The following is a 20,515-nucleotide window of genomic DNA, read 5'->3' as shown; positions in this document are numbered from 1 at the left end:
TTACCTGAGCAATTTTGATCAGAACAATGGTTTCATCCTTCAATTCCTCTATAGCTGCAGATGAGAAAATGAGGAATTGAAAAAAAATAAGGAAAACATATGAGAATTACATCATATTTTTAAAGAGACAGAAATCATCTCAGTCATATTCCCTGGATAAATTAACATAGAATCTCCCCTCCTTCTTTCATTTTTCTTCAATTGACACCTCTTCACAATGCTGATTTCACCATCTGGCTGTGGTTTTTTAATCAACTCTTATGTCAAAAACTCAAATTAAAAAAGAACAGGGAGTAAGAGACACCAGGGTAAAGAAGTCTAAGAAGTTGCTCTAGCAAGTACAGGTTTTTTTTCATCGTCTCCTATAGTTTTCTCTGTAGAGAAGGTTTCTCATCTAAACTTTATTATTTCCATAACCTTACAGGTAACCCAGAAGTTATAAGCGCTGCTTTGAAGGATGCCCATTTCCCCAGAAGCTGCCTTTGCCTCCAGGCACTGCTCTTTCTGCTGCTGGGCACCTTCCTACCTCTCACCCAGATTTGCTCAGGAAGGAATGAGCCCCAAAAACAGCTGCCCACAAGCCCTGCCCATTGCATCCCAAAGGAGTTGTTCCTCTGGCCTAGAAGGAACAGCTCCTCACCCTGCCTGATTTTTCCTCCTTCCTTGTGTTTCTCTCTAGAGCAAAGGTAAGTGCCCTTCATCTCCTACAAGCAGAGAAGCAAATCTAAACAATACCTGAAGGCAAACTTAAAGGAATTGCATGGAAAGAATAAAGTACGACTGCCCTAATGCTTCTAAAAAGATAAATTAAAATAGTTGTAAATGTATTATTCTTACTACTGGGATAACAACTCCAAGAATAGATCTGGGAAACTGGCTGAAGCATTGAAAAAAAGTCTTCAGACACAGACCTGGGTAAGAAAGAAAGCTCACAGAGCTACCTGTTCCCAGACAGGTTTGTATGAGCACCATGAGCTCCAACAGAAATTCCCCAAAATTTTGGACTTCCTGCCCTGGAACAATAGCCATTTTTGGTCATGAGGTCTGAGAAGAGCTTCATCAAGGCTTGAATGTTCAAGAAATTTGGCAAGACCTACTTTCACCTTCAAAGACAGCCCTGAAATTAGTGCAGGGGTTCACTCCTGTCATCCCCCTTTCCCTTCTTTATAGGCCACAACTGCTCAAACTGCCAAATCCAGCAAGAATAAGAACAGCCACAGCATGTTTCCATTTCTGTAAGCTCTGGTGGTCACAAGCATCTTAATAAATCAAGGAAAACACCTTAAAAAGCATGTACCGAGCACACAAGTTTAAAAAAAAATAAAAAGGAGGTGGATAGGACAATCTTTAGGTACAGAGTGAATATCATCAGAGTAATTCAGGAACCTTGCACTATATAATATACCCAAAGACAGAAAATATAGACATCTACCCCTACCAGGTGCAACTTTGAAGTAGTCTTGGGATCATGCAAGATAGAATTTCTGCTCCATGAGGAGCAAGAGCAGATGATGGAAACTTCTTCATATGTTTAACAAAGTTCTGATAGCTTAAAGCTTACTAGACAAGCTAGAAAACAAATACACAGATTTTTCACCAGAAAAGCAAATCGCTACTGAAAAACAAACCATAGTTTACTGGATTTTTTTTCAGTGGGAGTGTTTCCACCATGATTTGTCTTTCCCAAAAGAGATGAGGGGAAATGAGAATGAATTCAGGGAAGTCCTGAAACATGTGTTACATGGGACATTGCTCTGGATCAGCACTATTTTGCCTTCCAAACATGTAACCTATGAATCTCAGGGAGAAAAGTAAAATAGACAAGACACTCTCAACAGTCACTAACTTTCTGAAAACATAGTTATCAACATTTCCAAACAAATAGATCCAGTTGTTCTTTTCTGCCCTGGAAATGTGCATTGAGCTGTTATTTGCTTGTGCAACAAAGAGCCCTAGTGAACTGAAGCTGTTCTGGTTTGCTCTGTGGAGATCCAGTGGAGACATCAGCTGTAGAAATGCCCTACTCTGACCAATGCCAGAGAAAATATGATTGGAAAAGCACTGAGATCATCCATTCTCCCAAGGCCCTGGTTGGATTACATCATGTGTTCTCTGTGTAAAGGTCACTACAGTAGAGATGTGATAGGGAAAATTGAGAGACTGAACATAGTGACCTTAATTCCCAAAGTACATCCCCTTCAGTTACCTTTTCTCCTTCTCCCAACTGTCAAACTGACTACTTATAAAACCTTTTGTAATCTTCCCCTTCCCATTTTAACATATTTTTATCTGAAACCTACTATGGAGAAATATTTTTTTATTTTCTTAATAGGTGGCTTTGTGGCACTTTACTACTGACCACAATGACAACACTACAACTTAGACAATCAAGGAAATTACACAGACACACACACAAAATAAAAGAAGATTCATATAATAAATTTTGGAAGGCACATCTGCAGATCATTTAGTCCAGCACCTAGTTAAAAAACAGGGCTAAATTCAAATTTGGATTCAGAGAACTCTCCAGTTAAGTTCTGATTATCTCCAGGGCATGGAAAACCCAGAGTATCTTTAGAATCTACATCTTCCAAAGCCACCACATATTTACAGTAACTCCTTCAGGATGTGCGCATTTCTATCTGACACACCACTTTTTGGGAATCCCTATGTTGGCTTGACATCAGCTTGTGATCCTCATTAAAATAGCTCCTCAGCCCTTGACCATTTGGCCCACATCACTTCCTGGCTTATTGGAAATCAGGAAGAAAAGCTGGACCCCAAATCAGTAGTTTCTGTCTTCAGGCAGGAGGCAATCACATGTTACTGATTGGATCATAGGTTTTGGAAGACTTCCATGGAAATCTCACAGCACAGCGGATTGTTCTGGCATCTTACAATCTCAGCCTTTCTGAATCAATGCTCTAGCTTTCTTCTATCAAATACTTTCCAGAGAAGTCTTATTAAAATTGCTTATTTGATTTCAAAAACTTTACCACATGCATCCCATTTGCACCATGGCACAGCCCTTTCCAGCTATACCAGCCCCCCCATTAGCTCCATCCATGGAGCAATTGTGGCAGCCCATAAAGTTTTGAGTAGATTCGGATTGTCTGCTAAGTGGGGTAAAACAGGTTTCTAGTTTGTACTACAGACATATTGTGCTATTTTCACCCTGATGAAAAGTGATTATGATGATAGTTACAGGAAAATGTAGAGCACTTGGGCAGCTGAAAGAAGGTAATGTGGAAAACCAAGCAGAAAGCCGAAGATCTGAAAGCAACTGCAATCTTCTGATTTCCTTATTGGAACAGAACTGGAATTAATCAGTTCTAGGCCATGATTTTAGCATGATCTTTGCATCAGATTCATGACACTGGCAGCTGGAATATGCCTACCTATTTGATTGTGTGAAATAAAACAATGGCTAGGATTTTAAATATAGACAGCACATACATATCTTCCTTTAGACCTACACATGTGGGTAAAACTCTCTTTTTCTTAGGCACTCAGAACCATCAACCCTAAACACAGCTACTGGGAGCCATTCAGCATTTTTTCATACCTAGTTATTTTTTAGCCTAAAAAAAATGTCAGAGCCAAATATTAATCTTCTAAGTATGCTTGTGCCTGTTTCATTTCATTAGTATCTCCACAAGGAAATAAATCAGTCTGACAACTCAAGTTTTTCTAACTGTTTCAGAATTGCAATGCCATCAGGTAACAGGGAAAAACAGTTTGTAAGGAAACCTGCACCCAGGATCATGTGTAGAAAACCACTGTCAGCTCCAGAAGAGGCAAAGACTATGCATTGTGAGGTAGAGGAAAATACAGCAGTATATTTCTTTTCAAAGTACAGGCAGTGAGGAATGGGACACTCATTCCAAATTTCCACAAAACTTTGAAAAATGTCTTGTTTGTAGAAGTCAGCTGAAGTACAACTGGTGCCAAAGGGACCCAGCTTTAAAAATCAGTAATGGCTTGATGCCTTACTCCTATGCAAGAGTTCAAGCAGAGAATTAGACAGGAGAGGGAGTGCCAACTGGAAGTAGGAATCTGTCCAAAACATTGCTGGAATTCATTCACTGATTGTTACAGCCCTGGCACCTCCATTAAACTGACAAGTGTTCATTGTCTGAAAGAGCCCAGGCTGCAAAAGTCATTATATGATGGTGTTATAATATCTTCTTGGAAAAAACAGAATCTCTGTACCAGATGCAGGAAAATATTTATCCTATTATGGAAGAGAAACTATCACATAACACAAGGAAGAGCAAAAATAAAATGAGAATAATTGGTTGTTCTCTCTATCTTGTCTTTCCCTTATCACATCTTTTCTGGTATTTCTACATTTATTTTGAGTAAAAGTGGCCTTAAGGTACTTAATTTCACTGTTCACATTCACTGATGCACTAAAGAGCTTACTGTCTGTATTTCCACCCTAAATCGCAGCTCCATGTCCTTTTGTTCTGCAACAGCTCTTCAGGCAAAAGCAGCATCTACTGCCAGTGCTCTGACACCCTCCAGTCAATACCTGCCACTTTGCTACCCAGGTGCTGCCAAGCAAAAAAAACCATAACTGAGGTCTTCAGATTTTATCTGGAACAAATCAGCAACTTCAGGAATTACAGACAGACAGTGTAATTACACAGCCTTTTCTTCATTGGAAATAATAACAACAACTTGCACAGAACACTTTAACGAAACAAAAACAACCTATGATCTCAAAAAATCCTCTAGGATAATCAGACAGCCTGTAGCTAACTCTCAAATTGTGTGTGGACAGAAAAGATGCAGGGATCTGGCATGAAAGGGATTGCATGCTAGATCTACAAAGATTTTAGTGATTTAGCAAATGTTCTGTAAATTGTGCCTACTGTGGGAGATTTTGGGATGTTGTACCCAAAAGGCTGATTTATGCATCAGCTATAGCATTAATCCTCTATGAAGACAAATATGGACCCTACAGTATTCAGGTGCCTACATGGTACTGGCTAGTTCTACTTCAACACTGAGCCCCATGAAATAAAAAAAAAAAAAATCACTGGAAGCACTGTCCTAAGAAAGGTACATTCATCCCACAAAACCAGGTATCCTGACTGGAAGCATCTTATGGAATACCTCTCTCCCCATCCCTCCTACATTTACAATGATGCCTTCCTCCAGCAGGGTTTGGCACCTGAAAAAATGAAACTAATTGAAATCACCAAGCAGGGGCCAAAAGGAACAATTTTCTTCCCATTGCAGAGTTACCCAAGCAGCAAGCAAAACTACCTGGCACCATATCAGTTCATGCTCTTGGACAGATCTCCAGACTCTTTTCCTACTCCTTTCATGTGCACACAGTAGCCAGAATTTGTCACCTTGCAGGCATGTAATAGCTACCCATTCTCACGACACCTTCCTGTGAATGTTTTTCATTTGTTCTTTTACAATCCAATAGATCTACAAAATATGGTCAAAACCACGGAGTTCTTCAGAAGTTTTCTCTAAAAAAAAAAAAAAAAAAAAAAAAAAAAAGGAAAGAAGCAATCAATGAGTTATGGCTATTAAAATAAGATGTAGTACTGTCTTGCAGACAGTCTCTGGCTTTGTTATTTCAGGCACTCAGCCAACAGAGAGGAAAAGCAATGAGCAAATCTGCAGAGTACAAAGTCTAATTTGAAGAATAATTATTATCATTATAGTGTGAGACCATGTTCCCTCGCTGGGACCGGCATGAGGAGTTTCAGCCTCCAACTAACGTTTGGCAGTAGGTTCAGAAAGTAGGGATCTGCAAGAGTCTTGCAAAAGTTACCAGCTGCAAAAGAGACAAAGCAGAAGCAGGGAGATCTCTGGCTTTCAAATAGTATGTGGAGGACACTGAGGGACACCCTGTTTCCAAGGAGCATGAAAAATGAGAGCTGTCACTGGAGCAGGGCAGGAGCAGGGGGTGTTTATGGAAATGATGATAGTCCATTTTCCACCTTCAGGCAAGCCTGGCAAAATACTTGCTAACTTTGTAAAACTGCAGTTTCATCCTGCTAAAGCTCCTTCAGATTTTTCTGTTTGCAAAGAGGAAGGGCTTCAAATCCAGTTAAACACCACTAATCCTCAGTCCAGGCTGGGCAAGCTGTCTTGTGTGGCCACCCTCCATCCCGGGGAATGCCACACTGCCAGAGACAATCCCCAGAGTGACACCCAAAATCAGTGCTGAGCACTCAGGCAGCCCCTACAAGGCTGGATATCTAGGCATGTCAAAAGCTGACAGGAGGCATTAAATAAGGGCAATGTGTAAATCCCTCCTCCCACTCCTATATGGAGCACAGGATTTGAATCCTTTCTAAGAACTGAAGCACCATAGATCTGGTTTCAGAAGATGTGTTATAAGCAGTAGGAGTCGAGTTTTGGGTACATTTGGAAATCCTGTCTGTTTGGGTGCTCAGCCCAAAGTGATGGAGACATTTTGGTGAATCTGACACTTGGAGCCTGCAACTTTTGCACTGAGTGCACTGAGCTCCTTTTTCCACATCACAGGATTCGTTTAAATTGTACTTAATACCCTCAATACAGGAATGCCACCCCTTGTGCACAGAGGAATTCTCTCATTTTAAAGTCTGGCAAAAGTAAACCTAAAGAAAACAAGAAGGCAATCCCACAAAGCAATACAGTGTAACTGTACTGCAATAGCAATTCATCTATATCAACAGCTGATAGGAAAAAAGATAAATGTTGGCCCCATACACCAGGAGTTACCAGAAACCACAGAGGAAAAAAAAACCAGTAAAAAACTCCAATAACAACAACAACAACAACAACAATAACAATAATAATAATAATAATAATAATTTTTAATTATGTCCTTTAAAAGACAAGAGCCGCAGAAGGAATGCAGTAGTATTTCTCTTTAACACTGATCAGGAATGATACAGGCTGTAAATAAAATTATTTCAGGAGCCTGATCTGAGCTGCCACGCTGAGCCCCACTCAGACAGATGGAAGGGCAGTGTCCAGTAAGTGGATCACTTTGGAAAGGCTTGAGCTTTGTAGAAGTGTCCATGAGCTTTGACATATCCTTGACACATGTCTACACATCCTCAAAGCACCTGGGCAGAGACAAACATATGGCTCTGAAATCTCCCAGTGACCTCATTATCCGAGGGTCACTGGCTGGGGCAGCTCTCGAAGCCTCTGTCTGCCTGGGGAGGTTTTAACCCATGACTGCTCATGTGGTCTGAAATGTTGAAGACAAAGGATTCTTCTCAGGCATTTAATTGAAAGCAGTCAAAGGCAGAAGCTTTGATATTTTCACTTATTCTGAATGAAGTAGTGTGAATGGGCAAAGCCAAAAAATTTGCAATATATCTGTCCAACCCAGGCAGTGGAAGAGGAAAACTTGCCACTCCACTGCTTGAGCAGTGAGGCAGTGGGACTCCTGCATTTCACTCCTTATGGCCCTTTCATCTTTGGCCTTAAACCCTGCTAAGCCACCTGCTATCAGCAACTAAGAGGAGAGAGTAGCATGAGAAACCACAAACCACAGCTCCTGGGAAAACAGTGTGGTCAGTGAGGGCAGCTCCCTTCTCAAGTGGAAGAGGCAATGGCTCATCTTGGGCAGCTGACAGCTGATAAGCGGCAGGAGGGAGGGAGGAAAGCAACCCCCCCATGCCCAACATTCTGCTGAAAGGTGCTGGCAGAGCTCCTGGGGACAGGGACAGAAATAGCCGTGTCCAACTGCAGCAAAAGCTGCAGGATGCTGAGGTTTGAGGCAGAGGACACACAGAAAGCCACACCACAGCCACCAAGGCAAGGTCTGACACTCACCAGCAACCTGCTTTAGTGGAGAAACCTGTAGAAACGCTGGATGAAACAAGAAACAAACCAAAGCCAATAATTGCACCAAGTCACATACTCTCCTTTCCCTTGGGTGGCAAAGGTGAGTACTCACCTACATGTGAGCTGCAGAGCAGCCAGCTGGCTGGCTCCTGCTTCAGCCTCCCTTGCTCATTTCTCCTTCCCCATAGAAGACATAGTATTTGATTACTTGCAAAAATAATAATTTTTTATATGAATATATATAAACATCCAGAGAAAAAAAATCACTGTAATGGTCCTCTTTATGCACTTATCTAGCCCATTCATTTCAGTACTTTCCCCAAAGCTGGAAAAGTCTCCACTTTTTCAGCACTTCAACATCTGAAATTTGCATGATGTCCTGCAGTTTGACACTGGTTTCCCCTGAACTTGCTGCCATCTGTAAACTGAACACTGCTGGGATTCATGGACTCTAAATGCCTGAGAAACAGTAAGACTGCACCAGATCATGGAGAGGTGGTCCCTGGCAGATGGGGTAGGACAACAGCTGTCAGGAAAGATCCTGCCCTAAATTCTGCTTCAGCAGTAGGTGACAATAATCTAGAAGTGTTGTCAGTAAAAAAACAAGGGTCAAAGAAAAAAAATTATCAAGTTATCAATGTACCTGACTAAGTTCTGTAAAATTTTCTGCTGTGTTTCTATAAGAAAGAATATAATTCTGAAGGCAATGAAGAACAGCACTGCTACCATAACCTGGGCTGACAGTGGCATCAACCCAAGCAAGAGGACATAGTTGGGATCTTCCAGAAAATTGCCCAAGTTATTCTATATCTGGCACAGCCTCCAAGTGAATTCCTCTCTAAAGTTACAATGAGATTTGCTATTAACCTCATCCAGGCCAAAGTTTTACCCAATATTTTGATTATGAAGTCCTCTTTTATTGCAGCATTCTGAATATAACTTTACTTTATCTTGGCTTCTGGGCCCCACAAAATCCCATTATAATTAATTTTACTTCTACAATTACTCTGGCTCGAAGGATGCTGTCATAATGACCATGAATATAATTGCCTCACCATGCTGCAAGCTGTAGTAAATCATCAGCCACCATAGAAGAGATCAAAGTAGGCTAATTAAACTGTATCCTCAGCTGTCTGCTGCAGACATTTCAAACTGCTTTGGCTCCCAGCTGGAAATCAGTTCTTCACAAGGGCTAAAGCAACTCTGAACAAAGACCAAGAAAAATATATACTTGTACTTAAACAGCTGTTTAGTCTGTCAAACTGTAATAAAATGCTGAAAAAGCAACTGGTAGATAATGAATAATACAGTCAAAAGCATCTATAATAATAGAGAGAAACAGGAAAGTAGATACATAATGTATTGAATGGTCTTGATTTCAATCATGTAGAAACAGCACACCCTAATTTTCTTAATTAGAAAAGTATAAAACATAGCTGTTCTTGGCAAACCTCTTTGGCTATCAACAAATATAACTAGTTTCCCAGTGAAGAAATTATAGTCTTTGCTAATGACATTTATTAATTTTAGAACAATTGGGACTGTACTAAGGAGCTGATCCTTGATCTCTCTACCTGGAGTTAGGAGTCAGATGAACTTGAAGGAAACTATCCCTCTCTCCCAAAGACTTCCTAAATTAACAAAAATGAGGAGCAGATAAACTGACGGTTTTAACTAATTCACAAATACACTTTGATTTTAAAAGTGAGTTATCTGAATCATAACATTCATTCCATGTCAATGCAAAACATCTGATGTTTCTAAGGAATTAAGATCTGGCACTAAGCTGCTCCTTGGGCTTCTTGGTGTTGAGATGAATTCTGGCTGGCCATCACAAACTGCAGTGGACTGGCCCTGGCCTGATTCCTACAAAATCTGTTTCTGAGAGATATCAGTGACTGATGCAGATCGAGCTGCCCTGTCTGACTCACCAGAGTTTGCTATAAACCTCAAAAGGTCTGTGGAGTCTTAAGAACTGTTGTTATTCCACATTTCTTCACAGAAGAATGAAGGAGGTTCACCAATTCATTACTGCAGAAGGAACTATTGTTGAGGTGTGACAGGAATAATCTTTTACACAGATTCCTGCTCAACCCCAGAAAGAGCTGTGCTGCCTTCCCCATTACTGAAAGTGCAGAAGTCCCTTTATGAATGATGACCTAAAAATGGAGCTAGATAAAAAAGGGGAAAATGCATATTTCTGAAATAGTGATTAAAATATTAAATATTTTTATGAAGAATGAATATTTTATTTACATAAGCAATCTTGATGCAGCTTGATCCTTATCCTATGAATTTTTTTCAATAACACATTTTTTTACAGGTACAACAGCCTCCATCACTCCCAGTGACCTGCTTTCTCCCCTCCCTTCTTCAGATTCAGGGAGACAATGCCACAGACCTTTCAGGGAGTGGTGAGGAAAGAGAGAGCCCAGCAGGGGAGCTCAGCTCAAAAAGAAAGTAAAACCAATGCATTTCAGCTACAAAATCTGATAAGACAACAAAGCATCATTCCTAAATCAATGTATTTCTGGGTTTGGAAATAACCCAAAATACCTTTTTTTATTTCCTCCAGGAAGTGGAATTTATGAAAAAAAATTGTTTTCCAGAAAACACAACTCTAAAAAGATGTATAAAAGATATTTCCCTTCCAAAGACAAACCCCATCCTCATATCAGAGTTTAATTTGTTTACTCTAAAAATTCTAGATGAAGGATTCTTGCTTTTAATTTCATAATTTTTGGCAGGCTTTATTTTACTTATACCACCAAAATGTTGCCTTCTGTGTTGAAAGCCAGCAGGATTCAAAATATGTCAAGGACAGCTGTTCACACTACATCTCTATTTCCATGCCATAGGAAAATCCAGGGAAAAGTTGCTGTCATCAGCTGATCTCAACTCTTAAGAATCCTTCCAGAGTTTCACCTTTTCCTCAACTGTGCACTTGTAGGGGCTCCTGTGTGACAACTAAAACATCTACACAAGAACTAGGGCAAAAAGGAGGCATCAAGGACATCACATGAAGATTGGGTCCCCAATATGGCAATCTATCCTGAGAAGCAAAAGCAGAAAAGAAGATATTACCATTTTGATAACAGCTATTTCCCACAGCAGTAGGAAAATTAATGTCTAAAAGCAAGTAAAAGTTTGGGACATTTTTTTCTATTTGGTGTGGTGATTAAGTCCAAACAATCATCTCAGCCCAAATACTATTTTATTGTTATTAGGAGAAATGAAATTAGAAAAGTGAGCTTTGGGCCAAATGAAAATAATTGCTCAGCCTAAATTATAAGCTTATTTTCTTTTCAGGCTATTTCCCTCCTTTTATAAATCTCTTTCTATATATGCTTATTTTGAATTGGAAATACTGCCTAAAAATGGCAATCCCAAAAATTAAATTTTCAACACATGGAAAGGAATCTTGGTGCCATTTTCTATGACCACTTTATCTTGTCTCTCCCTGCTTTTGCTATAACAAATGCACACTGTTGACTCAGTCCTCAGAGCAGGGATTTCTCTGCCAAACTGTAGGCACCCCTCAGGTAGACTTCTTCATCTCCATAAGGCTCAACCCAGCAGAAAAGTGGGAAGAACCTTGGACAAATTACACCTCAGAAGCACCTATTTCTCCCACTGACTATAAAAGGCCTCTAAGCAAATAGCTCAGATGGCTTCTTCCAACATGCCAGGGTTTCAAGGCAGGCCAGCTAAATACCACATCTGTAACCTGCTCTTACTACAGAATTTGTGTTTCTGTACCAAGAGGAGTTGCCCAGATGCACTGCAGCACCTTTGAGCAATGGCTGACATGTATGGCCTTTGTGGTCTGGATTATTCCAGATTTATTTCCACTCCAACTGAATAAACCTCTTCAGTTCAGCTCTAGTTAGTCAAATTTTGGCCATAAAACAGGAGTGTCCCTTAAGTGGCTCTTTGTTCTTTACACAGCATTAGTAATAAGAGCTGTGCTTATTAACTCTTTGCAAGAAAAATTCAAGGCTGAGATATTCAAGGCTGTATATAATATTCAAGGCTGGTAAGTAGGAAACTTTCCCAGTTATCAGTACAATAAAATATCATTCTTTATAACTGATTAAAACAATACCTAGATGTTTCTCCAAGCAGAGCAACCTCAGAGAGTATCCTAGAAGTGCAAGACAAAAAAATAATACAGTGTATATTCTTTAATAGGGTGTGTTCTACAGTTCTCACCTGTCCTCATGTCCCAGCCTCTGTATTTTCCCTGTGACAGGCACAGGAGAGTTGGACCTGGGAAGGTGATCTGGAGAGGGAGCAGTACCCAGAGCCAGGTGGAAATGGAGGAGTGATGCCTGGGGCCACAGGCAGTACTGGAGTACAAGAAACATCCTGTAGAGTGCAGCTCTTTGTGTGCAGCAGCAGCATCAGAGGAGGCTGCTAGGAAAAGCTCTGGACATTTTCTGCAGGCCATTGCTCTTGTACTCTACCAGTGTCTGAGGTCTCTGGATTAGGGACAATGGAAGATACAACCCTGACCATTCCCTGCAAAATCCATTTTGACCATAAATTCATCTAAGCCTTTACTCTGCTTGCAGACACTCTGTGCCCTCCAATGTTAGCATTTTCCCAAGGTTCATTGTAGAGCCTGTAAAATTTGCCTCCCTTTTTTTTCCAGATCAGATTTATTAAATGCTGGAAGTATTCCTTTCTCTCCACTGACTTGAAAGGGCACTTATATGCATCCTTCAGATGATTAAGGAAGGTGAGTCAGTGTTCAGTCCTTAAAGATACTTCTTAAGCTTGTGATTGCATACAACAATATTTTTATTTGCTTCTCTTTAATTACTAGTTATAACTGAAAGCCAAAAATTCCTACATATAAATGTACAGACCTAAGTAGGGAGGCATGTTTTCCTCTTTGTGTTTCCACCAGAGCTTACATGAGTCATGGCCTTCTTCCCAAGTCAGGGACATTAACCTAAGTGCAGGCATAAGAACCTCTGTATCCAGAAATTTTTTGCATATGACAATTTAATCTAATTTAATCTCCTATCCCCCAGTCCACAAATCTGAATTAACTTTCCAGAACTTCTCATGGAGATTGCTAGCACTAACCTCAGGGAGGGCATGGATGGCTGTGGTGGTTCGGCTGTGTCTGACTTCCAGGGGTCACCCAGCCCCCAGCTCTCTCTCACGCCCCCTCCTCAGTAGGGCAGGGGAAGATTTAAAGGTTAAAAATCCCATGGCTTGAGGTAAGGACAGGGAGATCATTTACCAATTACTGTCACATTAAAAAGTAAATAAATAAATAAAAAAACTGGGTCAATTTGAGGAAAAATAGTTTGATACATTGTCAATTAAAAAATAGGGTAGGATAGTGGGAAACAATAACAAAACTAAAAACATCTTTCTCCTTGCTCCTCTTCTTCAAGCCTCAGCTTCACTCCTTCATTCCCAGTTCCTCTGCTTCCTCCTAAAAATTGCCATCTGTCTTAGAAAGCTCTTGACTGCATTTCAGCTCACGGTTTTTGCATTTTAAATCCATAAATCTCATGTATTCCACTTCATGATAGAACTGTCTTGATAGAACAGTACTTGATGCTGAACAGTACTTTCTTTTAGCTACATTGACTGGCCTGTTTGAGAAAGCTCTTTATGAGAGGTGAGAAGAGTGAGAGACCTGCTGGCTTTTAAACTGAGACTTCAAGTCAGAGAAAAACAGTGAACACAGGTTTGAACTGTCCCACTCTTCTCTCCACCTCAAATAAATACAACTACAGCAGGGGAAAAAAAGCAGATTCCTGCAGTCATGAGATGAGATTCCCTTTAACCTCTTAATGGAGTGCATCCTGAGGTCTGTCAGTAGCATCACACACACATCCCCATTATCCACTACGAAAGATCAAGCAGAGAAGGGGAGAGAATTGATTTCCTGTCCACTGAGTGGCAGCTCCAGCACAAGTCAATGTTATCTGGAGCACTAAAGTGGAGCAGGGCACTTTAGGATAAAGGCTTAATGCTTTATCTGCTCACATAAATACTTTCAGATAAAAGAAATTGGATTGAAATAACATTCCAATTGTGACACCAACTGACAGGAGTCAGGGAGTGCCCAAGATAAGGACACATCCTTTACCCTCTGCAAAAAAAAAAAAAAAAAAAAAAAAAAAAAAAAAAAAAAAAGGAGAGAAAAGGCCTTGTACCTGTTAAGATTGATACATCAGCTTCATCTGTGAGTTATCATCCCATGAGCCATGTGTCCAGATTCCCATGGACCTGTGAGGCAGGAGGCACATTGACTGGAAGAGTCATATTTCAACACCACAGAATTTTGTTGATCACAAGCTCTTCCTTCAAAGACATCAGTGTAGGTACCAGTTCAGCAAGATACCTGAGCAGGCCCTTCAGATGCTCTGCTGCATGCAGTGTTTGTGAAACCACACTCACCACCTCCGAGTTTTGACTAGAGGAATAGGCTCTTCTTTCAAGTTTGCCCCTTCAGGTTGCCTCTCTGGAGCATGGTTCCATTTCTCCTCCCACTGCCCATTTCACTCAGACAAATCTGTGTGAGCCCAGCTCCTGCTGGCAAAATTTCCAGCTGGCTTTACATGAGGTTTTTTTTTACTTAAAAAGAAGGAACAGATCCCCAGTTTTTATCCCTGCATCATCTGGAAAATGTCAAATTCTCGTTCACTGAGAATTTGCACAAGGGAAGATTTTATTAAGCTGAGATGAGAAAAAGGAAGAATACATCAGTTTGTTCCCAAAACTTACCATGGATTTTGGCTGGGTGTTGTAAGATTCTGCTAGCCTTGACCTCCTAGAACAAGAATAGAAAACCCAAAAAATGAAGTGGGGTAGGGGTAACTCTAAAGAGATGAGGATAGAGAGGACTCTGCTTTGAACATGTTTTTATGACCAAATACCAAGGATGCAAACAGCCAGAATTAGGACAAATTGCCTTACATAGTGTAGTACATAAATACATAGGAATAGATATAATCAAGTCACTTTCAGTATCTCCCAAAGGTTGTCCCTGACAGTTCTCCAAGCAAAGACTGATTCAGAAGAACATCTGAGCACATGCATAACTCTCAGCAGGTGTCTGGTCCTGTTGAAATAAATAGCTGACTAAATAGCTTTAATGAATTGGAATTCAGTAGCTGTGTGAAATAAATAGGGAATACTCATAACCAGCAAGCACTACAACAAATAAACCCTGAAACAACCCAGACAATTTGTCCGACTTCCGTTACATTTGTAAGGTAACATTAAAGGCATAAACTTTATCACTGCAAGATAAATGCTCCATTTCTAAGACTACATCCTGACCCTGTCAAGTCAACATGAAAAATGGATGCAGACAAAAATGAAAACAGAAAGAGGGACTTGATACAAATTGCAAGTGTATAGTATCTCAACTAAGTGCTTTGTGACTCAGAGTTACCGCTGTCTCGCAGCATTAACAAAGGTTCCACTCAAATATTTTTAAAATAAAAGCATTCATGTTCTTTCCTTTTATCATGGGAAAAGAAAATATTCCAAATCACAAAGATAACATTCCTTTTAAATGTTATTCTTTTCCTGGAACATGAAAAACAGCAAACCCTTGCCCAAGAGATAGCTTATGGGCAGTCCAGATTCTTACAGAGCCCAGCACCCTACGTCTGTGACCATCTAGAGGTCAGAAGACACACTTGAAATATGAATTTTAAATACTAGTAAATAATATCCACACACATGATTGTTAAGATGTCAGCTGACTACAGTGTATTAATAAGTGGATTTCAGCCATTTTGGTACAAACTATAATACGTAAACTTCACAAAGCCAATAGATAAATTTATAGAAATCAGGTCCACAAAGTGAAGCTAAGAAGACTAACCAGGATATTAAAAGGACTAGACTTAAATGCTCTCCTAATAAACCATCTTCTTTGCCATTGCTGGCCATTAAATACTAGACTAGAATGACCATTGGCCTAAACAGTATGGTGTTTCTGATGTTATCATTTATAATTATGTGTAACCACACATAGTTAAGCCTAGCATAACAGTTCCATGCTGCCAAAACCTCTGCCTTCAAAAGTTTGTCAGGGGAAGGGCTACAGCATGCACACCCACATACTATGGTGTCTAAAACTTCAATACAGGTTTTGTAAGCACTTCAACATGTGGAGCCCTACTGAATCTCCAGTGTTGATGCAGAGAATTTCAAAATTTCACATACCTGCTCTGCTTTCTGGCATATATATACATGTTTTACTAAGTCATCTTTATCGATCATTATCGATTCAGTTGCCTAAACATTGGGGGTTTCTGCCATCAAAGTCACCTGTATCTGGGCCCATGTGGGCTTGGAAAGTCAACACAAAGTTTAAAGGAGACCCCTACTTGTTTGGAGCAACAGAGAGAGCCAGAAAAATTGAGGATGCCTAAGGCCATATTAAATGATACAGAATACCTGAAACAACTGAGTCAGTTTAGAGAACAGTTCACCTTAGCAGTAAGAGATGGCTACTGGCTAGACAGCTGAATGGGGCCTGGGAGTTTAATGACAGAATTGAGTCAGCAGGTGATTCAGTTGCTCAAGCAGAAGTATCTGGTACCACTGGAGTTTTCGGAGTGTCTGAGACCTTGAACGGATAAGTGTCTGTCCAGAGTACCAGCCATAGACCAAGAGTATCCTGGACATCTCAGGTATGCTTAGAACCCCTAGAAGAAGCATCTGAGCCCTGATTTCAGTCTCCTATAACAGTAGTTGGACACTTCACTTGCAAAGACACACCAAAGTCTACATACTTTCATACTGAGAAGAAACCTGCCGACTGAGCTCTTTCTTGGTGATGAATGTACACCCAAAGAAACAGCAGCTGTGACCCACAGGCCTTGATGAGTTCACCTCTGCTGTTCCCAAATGGAACACTTCTCCTCACAATGTATTTTAAGTGTGGTGATAACAGACAAGAATCACTGCCTCCATCTCACAAAGGCATCTTACATTGATAGCATCAAATGATAGATAAGATGGGGCACTGGGGCTTTGGGGAGGAGATAACACCTACATGTGAGAAGATTTCAAAAAATATAGAAGAATGGGTGCATATTTAGCAATAGAATTTTATCAGTCTGACTGCTTGCACTGAGTTAGTTTATTGCATCTTTATTTTTGACTGTGCTGATTTTATGGCCATCAGCACAAGTAAGCTACCTGTGCACAGCAGCTCTGGTTTCAGGTTAAGCACAATTTAGTCACAGCCAAGTATTTCTTCAGATGAAGATTTAGTGCCACAATGTATCACAGGAGATCAAGCCTAAATCCATAATACATCACCCAAGGCCCAGCCTTTACTATATAAAGCATCATTCAGAGTATGATTGGTTTAGCAAAGACTGTCATTCTTTACAGCCTTGTCCTTTTCTGTTGATTGCATTGACTGTGGCTGTGTCACTGAAGGCTCAGCTGTCCTGATTTTTTTTCACTTCTCTGCTTCCATTAGCTGCTTCTCCACAGAGAAACAACTTAGACTGACACAGAACTAGCTTTTGTTTTACATCCATTTTCCACTGTGGAAAACAAATAAGAGTTTTTGATCAAAGAGGATGAACATTTCACTCTATGCTCCATCATCTTTAAAATGGGCCACAATTTCTGACTGTCTCAGTCTCGCCTCTTCCATGATATTGTTCCATGGGAAGAGAAATAGAGGGAAGATTGACCTTGCAAGGCTCCAAATGCAAGAGTGTTTGTAGAAAATGAGCAGTTGCTTATTATGACTTTCCTGATCTGTCAGAAAAGAGCACATGGTCAGAACAAGGGAAGTCTATCCAGGCAATAAGCATGGAGTGAAAAAATACATTAACACACTCACTTACCACACACAATGTCACATAAATCACATGGAGCACCATTCTCTCTGGCTGAACTGTGGCTGAGTGCAGTGAGTTTAGCTTTCTAGTCCTTAAGACTGTTTGCATGTCTAAGAGCCTGTTAAGAGCTGAGATGGGAGGTTGACCTCTTTTCTATACACATCTCTGCTGAGGGCAGAAACAGACATATTTTCACCCAGTGCTGGGCAGAGGGTTGTAGACAAGGCACACTTAAATGCTGAACTCTCATTTGCACATCATGCCCTATTTTCTAGATTTGTTTCTTCCTACACAAAAATTTATGTAGGTTGAAAATAATTACTTGTTTTTTCTGTTTATGAAGGCTCAGCACCAAGACTCTGCAAACACTGTTTCTTTCTGACTGTAGAAGGAAGTAGGAGGCATTGTGGTTAAGAAACTAAGAAAGGTTCCCTTGCTATTGCTTGGTAGTGAACTTGCCTTCTGATTATGGCTCCAGCCAAAATCCTGCTTTCATTCACAACTGCAATTATTTTCTATTTTGAATACTCCTTCTTTTTTTGTTTTTTTTTCACAAAAAGAGTCAGACCTCTTGTTCATTCTTTTAACAGAGAAAAGTATGGCTAAAGCTTCCTTTTTCCTAATATCTCTTCTATTATTTCATACCTTCTCAAAGGTAAAGCACCCTTGTGATACATCAAAAGACATTTCCCAACTTATGGAGGAAAACATCCTTAAAAACTAAAATCAGAAAATTACTAGTGTCAATGAGCCATGAAGTCACTCTCAAAAATATATCAGCAATATAATGGATGTTACAAATGAAACATTTTGCCCTAGAGCTTCTGCTTGATCTAAGAATCTTAACCTCCCTCTGCTGTGGTTAAATCTTACTAAGCCACCATCTGCCACATACAGTTTTGTTTCTGACTTCTCTAAGTGGAAATTTGGAAAAAATCACCTGGAATTAAGTTCCTTCTTATGTTCAGTGAAAGCATAAAAGCCAAAGAAAAGCAATAGAACTATGAGTAAGATAAGATGAAATTGCTTTACTCACCTTTTTCTCAAGAGTGAAGGAAAGTTGAGAGGAAAAGAAGCTCTGGCAAATCATTTTTGCATGCACCCTGCCCTTACTTATACATGACCTGAATTTCTGGGGAACTACAGAAGAGTGCTGTTAAGAACACAGAGGCAGGCTCAGAATAAAATGCATAGGGAACCATTAAGATTCATGCAGCTTCTGCTTCCTGATGTTCTGTATCTTCAGCCTGTACAAATGCAATTCCTGTTTGCATTCCCAAAGCACAATCCTACTCTTTTTTACATATAAATTATGATGGGGTGAGTTATTATTACACAAATGACTGAGGCTTCCAGGAATATATCTTTTAAAATCATAGTAACAGTATTATGGTACATGCATAATACCATGCTATTTACTGACAGGCCATAATCCTCATTCCAAATCATTGTGGTCTATCATATCAATTGAGACCTAAAGCCTTGGGAATGAGAGACCACAGTGGTTTCCCTGGAGCCAGTCTGTAGTAGTGCAAAATACAGCTGTTACATGAAGACAATTTCAAGCCAGATATTCATAATTGCTGAAATTGTTTTGGAAAGAAATCAGTGAAAAAATATAGTAAGTATCCTTGTGAAAGAATAACTGCATGTTTTTATATAAACACACCACTGCAATAGCCTACCGTGTGAAATAGTGGGATTTCAGACTCATAAAATTCAAAGGATATTTGCTGCAACTTTTTTTTGCATAGATATCCAAATTATACTTGAATGCAATTTCCCTTGCAAGACAAAAATTTGGGGCCCAATTTTGATGTTTGGCAGTATTTCATGGCACAGCTTTATAAAGTGTTGTAGGTGCTTGCCTATCCTAAGGGATGAGGATAGCTTTAATTTTGCAAGGCAAAAACTGCCCAGCATGTAATCATTGTAAAAGCAAGTTTGGCAATTATAATCTAAAAACAGAAATGTGCTGATGAAATCTGATGATTGATCACTCTACCCAGATGTTTGGATCAGTAAAAGCAGGTTCTAAAATCCATTGATTTTTCTCATTGAACTCACAACAAAACTCCATTGCTACAATACAGCAAAGATTAACATACAAGTTTTTAGCTTGAGGACAGCTGTACATGTGTGTTAATATGTGTATCTCTGAAACTTAAATGCACTTTGACCATTGACCCATCAAGTGACAGAACACACAGAATTTAAGACTTATTTTTCTGTAGGAAAGTCGTAATTGTTATACCTCAACTGCTTATTAAGCAAATGCTACTCACCACTACATGCTAGCACTTCAAAATTCCTACTATTTCCTAACAAGTTGTCCATACTCCTGGTGACTACAGTCCTTGTGATTGTGCCAGAAGTATGTCTTGCAATGAGGCACCCTGGCTAGGCTTTGTTTTGCAAAGAAATTTATTTCCTCATTTTACAGCCCCGTGCATCATTCTTCATTTTACAAGCAGGGTGGAGACCCCCAAGAAGATGAGATGGGCATTTCAGGAGGCTCTGCTAATGAACAGTGCTTGCAAATAAACAAATCACTCTGGAGCTTGGAGGTTTGTTTTGCAGATACACGAGTGCGCACACACACAGTTCTTCCTTCATGGCTTTCTTTGTTCTCCTTCATTTCTCAGGGAGTGCAGTATATCAGTTCCTACCCAGGCTTCCCACCCACTAAATCACCAGAAGTTGTTTTCTCTCAACTTTCAGGAACCTCACAAACAGTGAGTCTTTCCATTATTTTTTAATAGCTTTAGTGGGTTTTTTATTGTTCACAACCAAAGACAGTATGAGAAGGAAATTGAAGAAAGGCAACATCCACCATTGAAAAACACATCTTT

Source organism: Lonchura striata, chromosome 1 (assembly GCF_046129695.1).
Source record: "Lonchura striata isolate bLonStr1 chromosome 1, bLonStr1.mat, whole genome shotgun sequence".
NCBI classification, from domain to species: domain Eukaryota; kingdom Metazoa; phylum Chordata; class Aves; order Passeriformes; family Estrildidae; genus Lonchura; species Lonchura striata.
This window is presented reverse-complemented; position numbering follows the sequence as displayed.